Here is a 6,741-nt window from a genome sequence, read left to right as displayed (position 1 = left end):
GGGCGGGTGGCAAGTGGTGACCACCCACAGGTCAGTGTCAACAGTGCCTTTTCATAGGGGCTGCACCACCATGCTCAGGGGGTGCACGTACACCTGCGTACACCCCCTACACAACGCCACTGCATGTGTCTGTGTCCAAGAAGGTGGTTTTGCTGAACCACTTCACAGGAGAACAGCTCTTCTGGCGTGGTTCAGTACTCGCCGAGGTGCAGCGGCTTTAAGCCCAGTTTATGGAAATGGGAGTCTCTTCCCTTGCTTGCTTCAGGGTCCTTATGGCTAAGGGCAAGCAAAACTCAGGGGCATCCGAACCCCAAGCCTCTAGGCTTGGGCCTGCACTTAGGATGCCTGCCAAAAGACTTTGGAAATATCTGAAGCCCCTAGCCGGGGTGGAGGATGTTTGCTGGTTGTAGGGCCATGTATGGTTCTGGACTGACTCACAAATTCAGGCTTGATTTGGCTGATTTGGCTTGGAACATGAAAAATGTCTTTAAAATAAATAAATAACTCTTGGCCTCTTGTGGGATCAGATCAAGCATAGTCCTGTGCTTGCCTGGCATGGGAAACACCGCAACCACTGAGGCAGTTTTCCTAGTCGCATCCGGGGACGACTGCTCTCCTGGCACAGACATAGTACCTGCCAAGATAATGTATAGTAAACCTCCCACGTAGCTGCTGGAGTGGGAAGGTCTTGGCTTTATGCCCTCTTTATGGAAAAGGGAGACCCCTCCCTAGCTTGCTCCTCTGGCCTTATGGCTAGGGACAAGTGAAACTCGGGGGCATCCGAACCCCAAGCCTCCACACTTGGCCTGCAAGTAGGATGCCCGCCAAAGGATTTGGAAACATCTGAAGCCCCAGATGGGGGTGAAGGATGTTTGTTGGTAGTAGGGCCAGTTATGGTTCTGGACTGACTCATGGATTTGGAATTTTTTTGGCGAATTTGGCTTGGAATATGGAAAATTAAAAAACCAAACAAATGTAACTGGGAGGGAGACAGCAAGGAAGACAACAACAGGCTCAGCAGCAGCGGAAGTAACAGTGACAATGACAAAGACAGAAAATGAACAGTATGTAAACCCCAAAATGGGGACTAGGACTAAGAGACTGCGATTCAGTTAGGAAAAGGTCTATGGGTGGGTGCATTTATTGTAGGATTTAAATTTGGTTTAAGGTGTGTGAAGAAAGCCTATGCTAGATGGTGTGTGTGTGTATTTTGTTTGTTTGTTTGTTTTTTGTTTTAAACAAACAAAAAACTTAACTCTGGGAGGGGAAATACCATGACCAGGATGGTGGCAGGGGAAATACCTTGACCGAGGTGATGCATTTGAAATGGCCTGGTGTAGTGGAGGGTTGGACCTTTGTCTGCTTGTGGACAGGACCCCCTATGAGAGCCTCATAGTTAGCTTCCCACTAGCCAACTTCCAGTGGGAGGATCTCAGCTACATGCTGACTATAGAAATAGGAGACTTCTCCCTAGCTTGCTCCTGCGGCCGTATGGTTGAGGGCAAGCGATACTTGGGGGCATCCACACCCCAAGCCTCTGGGCTTGGGTTTGCACCTAGAATGCCTGCTAAAAGATTTGGAAGTGTCTGAAGCCCCAGGCTGGGGTGAAAGATACTTGCAGCAGGGCCATGTACAGCTCTTGGATGATTCAAACAGATTTGGACTTGATCTGGCTAATTTGACCTGGGACATGAAAAATTTTCCAAAAAACAAACCAAACAAAAAACCATAACTCTTGTGGGTTCAGATGAAAACAGAGATGGATTTAAATGGCATTTCATAGTGGACGGTGCACCCATGTCCAGTGCACTTTGGACAGGATGTTTTGTAATTAGTTTCCCACTGGCCTGCTTCCAGTGGGAGGATCTTGTCTACATGCCTGCTTTATGGAAAGTGGGGACTCCTCCCTAGCTTGCTGCTGTGGACTTTGGTTAAAGGCAAGTGAGGCTCAGGGTCATCTGAACCCCAAGCCTCCATGCTTGGGCCTGCATGTAGGACACCTGCCAGCGGATTTGGGAATATCTGAAGCCCTGAACTGAAAAGTCTGGGGTAGAGAATACTTGCCGGCCGGAGTGCCATATGTGGTGTTTGAACAATTGAGTGTTCCTCAACTGAGAGGATTCGGAACAGATTTGGCTAATTTGACCAGGGACACACAAAAGTTTAAAAACAAAAACAAAAAACCAATCAAACAACCAGCAATTGTTGAAGAGGAACACGACTTGGGAGGAGAGGCTGAGGGAACTGGGCTTATTTAGTCTGGAGAAGATTATGCTGGGTTTTAATAACAACCTTCAGCTAGCTGAAGGATGGTTACAATGGGGATGGAGCTAGACTGTTCTCAGTGGTGGCAGATGTCCGAAGAAGGAGTGATAGTCTCAAATTCGAGCAAGGGAAGTTTTGGTTAGATATTAGGAAAAACTTTCACACAAGGAGTGTAGTGAGACACTGAAACAGGCTACTGGGAGTGGTTGTGGACTGTCCATCCTTGAAGGTTTTTAAGACTTGGCTAGACAAAGCCCTGGCTAGAATGATCTAGATGGAGCAGGTCCTGCTTTGAGCTGGGGGTTGGACCCCCTGAGGGCTCTTCCCACCCTAATTTTCTATAATTTTATGATTTAATGGAATTACCCTTGGGTATCTCTCTTCTTTTTTCTTTCAAGTTACAGGTTATAGTTAAGATTGAAAAATGAACTTAAATATTCGTTTATTAACATTAAACATCTTTATCTCCAAAGGTTGTCACATTTTAAGATCCAGGGGTCAGGAAAGACCCGCCCTCTGGGAAGCATAGGCATTTAATTCCATGGGCATTTTGGAAATGTAGTAGAATAACAGAAAAGAACACCACAGTATTCTGTTACAGACTAAACAGGAAAAACAGAGTGGACTGAACAGATGGTGAAGTAATGCCCTAACTAAAAGTCAGTGGGGAGAGGGACTTTTCTGTTTACAAATGTGAGCCTGCTGATCCATTGCAACTGTTTTATCTGTTTGTTTCTACCTTGGACCTGGGTTTAAAGGATAATAACTTAACCTTGAAAGAATCTGGAGGACTCTGCATGAATGAAACTAAGGTCCCATAGAAATATGAGTGCCTAGTACATTCTGTGGTGGGGGACACATCCCATTTTGGAAACGGGAATTTTGAATTTTCAGTAGAATTCACAAATGCTGGATCACACTTCTACTTTGCTTATACATATTGCTTGCAATTCTCATAAGTTTTGGTGGCCCCCAGAGCTTTGAAGCCTGGTACATAGGAACTCCCATTTGCCTCCTCTTATAGGCCCTGCATAGAACAGATTGTAAAAGATTACAGTTTAGCTTTCGCTTATTGGAAGGCACAGCTGATAGATGAAACAGTTACAGTGGATTCAGTTCTCCACATCACCCATTTTAAAGCAGTATAAATGTTTTGTCTAGCCACAACCAAAGATTCCACAGAATAACAGTTCTGAGCAGAATACACCAAACAGTGAAAGCTACATGGATACGCAGCCCAAGCTTTAAGAATGTAATCATAATAGCAGCATTGTACTATAAGGGTCTGAAAAAGAAAAAGGAAATTTACTTTCTGAAAAAGGAAATACAAAGTGTTATGCGAAATTAAGGACACAGCAAAAGCTAGCAAAATGATAATGGATTATTTCAACTGTGCCATACATAAATTAATTAAATCACTTAATGGGACAGAGTTTAGCAAACTGATATGTTTACATGACTGCTTCTTGAAGCAGTGAATTCTGAAAATCTTAAGAAAGCCTATTTTTGAGTTAGCCTTATGTAACAGACAGAACCTAGTGCTAAAAGTCAACTACTGAGTAATAATGCCACAATATAACTCAGGTGTTGCAAGGGGTGATTAGAATATTTAGAAATGAAAATGTAACACTGGTGTTTAGAAAGGAAGATTTCAATAGAATAAGGTATGGCTTAAAAATAATAAGTTAATGAAATAAAATTCTTAGAGGTGATAGAAATGCCCTGCTGGACAAAGAAGGACTGAGAAGGTAGATGGTAAAGGCAGAAGGCAGGGTAGATTTGCACCTCATGGGGGTTGTCTACACGTCACCGTATGGTAACATTGATACAGTACCATGTTTCAGTTCTTCCTTTTGGAAGTACTAAAGCACAGTGCAGTACAGGCGGTTACTGTGCTATGCCCACGGTGAACGGTTAGATTTCACTGCTATGTCGCTGAAGCAGTGCACTATATCAGGGGAGTGCGCCACTATGGTGACTTAGATGCTGATCCCATGTTGACGTGTAGACATGATCATTACATCCCTGTAGTGCACCATATGGCAACATGGCACATTGCTATGTTGCCATAGGGTGACATGTAGGTGTGCCCATAGACTAATTAATTAGTCCATAAGGTGCAAATCTACTTTGGCTTCTGCCTGACTTCAGACTAATGCTGCTGTGAGAGGGGCAGTGAAAACCCCCCTAAGGGGTCCCAGACCCCCACCCCATGCACCCTTGAACTCACCTTAGGGATTCTGGAGAGTGGCAGCCAGGAGGAAGTGTGGGGTGCGGCTCTGCACTTCCGGAGCTGCCTGCAGGGAAGGGAAGGAGGCAGAGCCTCCAGAAACCGCGGGCTGTTCAAATGGCAGCCGGAAAAACAGCTGGGGGGCAAAAAGCAGAAGAAGGGGGGAAAAGAAGGAGAGGACGCTGACCCAGAGACGCTAGGGAAAGAAGAGGAGGACGCCGAGCCAGAGATGCTGCTGGAGGAAGAAGAGAGCACCGATCCAGGGATGCCAGCAGAAGGAAGAACGGACGGTGACCCAGAGATGCAGGCAGCCAGGAGGAAGATTACCCAGTTGTAGGCAAGAAAGAGGAAGCCAAGGGTGCCAGCACAGGAGGCGGGAGGCACCGGCAGGAGCAGGTACCCCACACGGGGCACAGCAGGGGGAGGGTGTACGAGCAACCCAGCATGGGAACCATGCACTCGTCCAAGCTGAGTAAGATCGGGAACGACTCCAGGTTAGCCGGGGGCCAGTACCAGCCAAACTGAGGAGCTGGACGAGGGTGGGACACGGAATGGCAGTCCACCCCCATAGTCACCCAGGACGCAGAGGTCCCTCGTCTATTCCTTCAAGTTTCTCCTTTACTGTGAACTCTGAAAAGGGCACTGGGAGGCGAGATCCCAGGGGGTACCCTCTGGTGAAAATCTGGGTGTTGTTTTGTTGAAAGCCCTAGCTAGCCGGAGACAGGGCCCGCTTGGATACACTGGTTGGCCTGAAGTCAAGGAACCAGCTGCAGTGAAGGGCAGACCAACCGGGAAGCCCTAACTCAAAATAGAGGTGGGCAAGCTGGGCAAGGAGGAAAAGCTGTCTAAGGGGATGCCGGCTGAAGATAATATTCATCCTGGCTGTGGATGTGGTAAGGATGGGGTAAAGGGGAGGTTTGGAGATCTACAAAGCAAGAACCAGGGACTGAGGCGTCTTCATCCTCGGGTGGGGGGCCACCTGATGGGAACTGCCTCCCCAACTAGAACATCGAAATCATGGCAGGCGAGTAAGGGCAACACCTATACCACCCAGGTGGCATCTGAGCTTGAAACCCACCCTGACATTGCTTGGGGGCAAGGAGCCCAATAAGAGAAGGCTGAAGCCATACAATACCATCCAGTGACAGCTGCTAACTGGTCTCTCTGGTAAACAGTAAACCAATATAACTAAATGGCAAGGGCCAAGAGGATATTTGAACTAAACAGACTTTGTTCAAAAATTGGAAGTCTAACCAATAAATCAGTGCATAATTCGAAGTGGGATTTAATTTAGAAGGCCCAAAAGTAGGAGTGGGTCATAAATAAAGAATGAGAATGATTGTAGGCTTAGAAAAACTCATATGAAGAAGGATTGAAAAGCTTGGGATTGTTTAACCCAGAAAGAAGATGAATAAAATGGAAAATTTAAAACTATGTTAAATAATGAATGTTAGATTATTTAGACTGGGAACTGTAGCATGAACTGAACTAATGTAGCTGATGTTAACATAGAGTGTAATAGTAGTGAAATATAACTATGTTAGTCTTGTCCTGTAAGTAACTTGAAAACTCCATTTTGTATCTTTCTGCTTGACATAAGTGAATGAACGTTGCATAGCCTTTATGTATGATTTGTGTGTGTTTGTATGAATGGTGTGTCCGAACCTCTATGTCTAACTCATGTAATCAATAAACGCGGCACCTTGCCTTATCCCTCTTTATGAAGTCTCGCTCGTGATTTGAGCAACTGGCAATTTGAGTAACATTTTGGTGGAGAATGCATGTGGTGGTGAATACGGTGCTATGTTGCGGTTATTGATCAGTTTTGTGTTATCTGTATAGTAAGTTTTGTCTATGTGTTTGCAATTGGCAATTCGAGTAACAGAACAAGGGTGGAATGAAAGGGTGGGATATTCATAACAGATAAGACAAATATCTGTTACAGGAGATCCTCGCCATTCAGGGGGGATACGTTCTAGAGATCCCCGCGAATGGGGAAATCCGCAAATACTGTACTGCGTCATCTGCATTGAAAACTTGTTCAGGCTTGTAATCCTTTTCCTCGATTTTAAGAAGCTGCAGGGGATAATCCTGCACTGCTTCATGGTCTGCTGACACCGATTCCCCCATCAACCTCACATTATGTAGGCTGTGCCTCTTTTTAAATTTCTCAAACCACCCCTTACTTGCAGAGCGCAGTAACAAAGTGTCATCACGCTGCGCGGGGAGAGAGCATGGCACACAGT

The sequence above is a fragment of the Gavialis gangeticus genome, unplaced genomic scaffold (genome assembly GCF_001723915.1).
Source record: "Gavialis gangeticus isolate Ggan-Ray unplaced genomic scaffold, GavGan_comp1, whole genome shotgun sequence".
Taxonomy (NCBI): domain Eukaryota; kingdom Metazoa; phylum Chordata; order Crocodylia; family Gavialidae; genus Gavialis; species Gavialis gangeticus.
Note: the sequence above shows the minus strand (reverse complement) of the source record.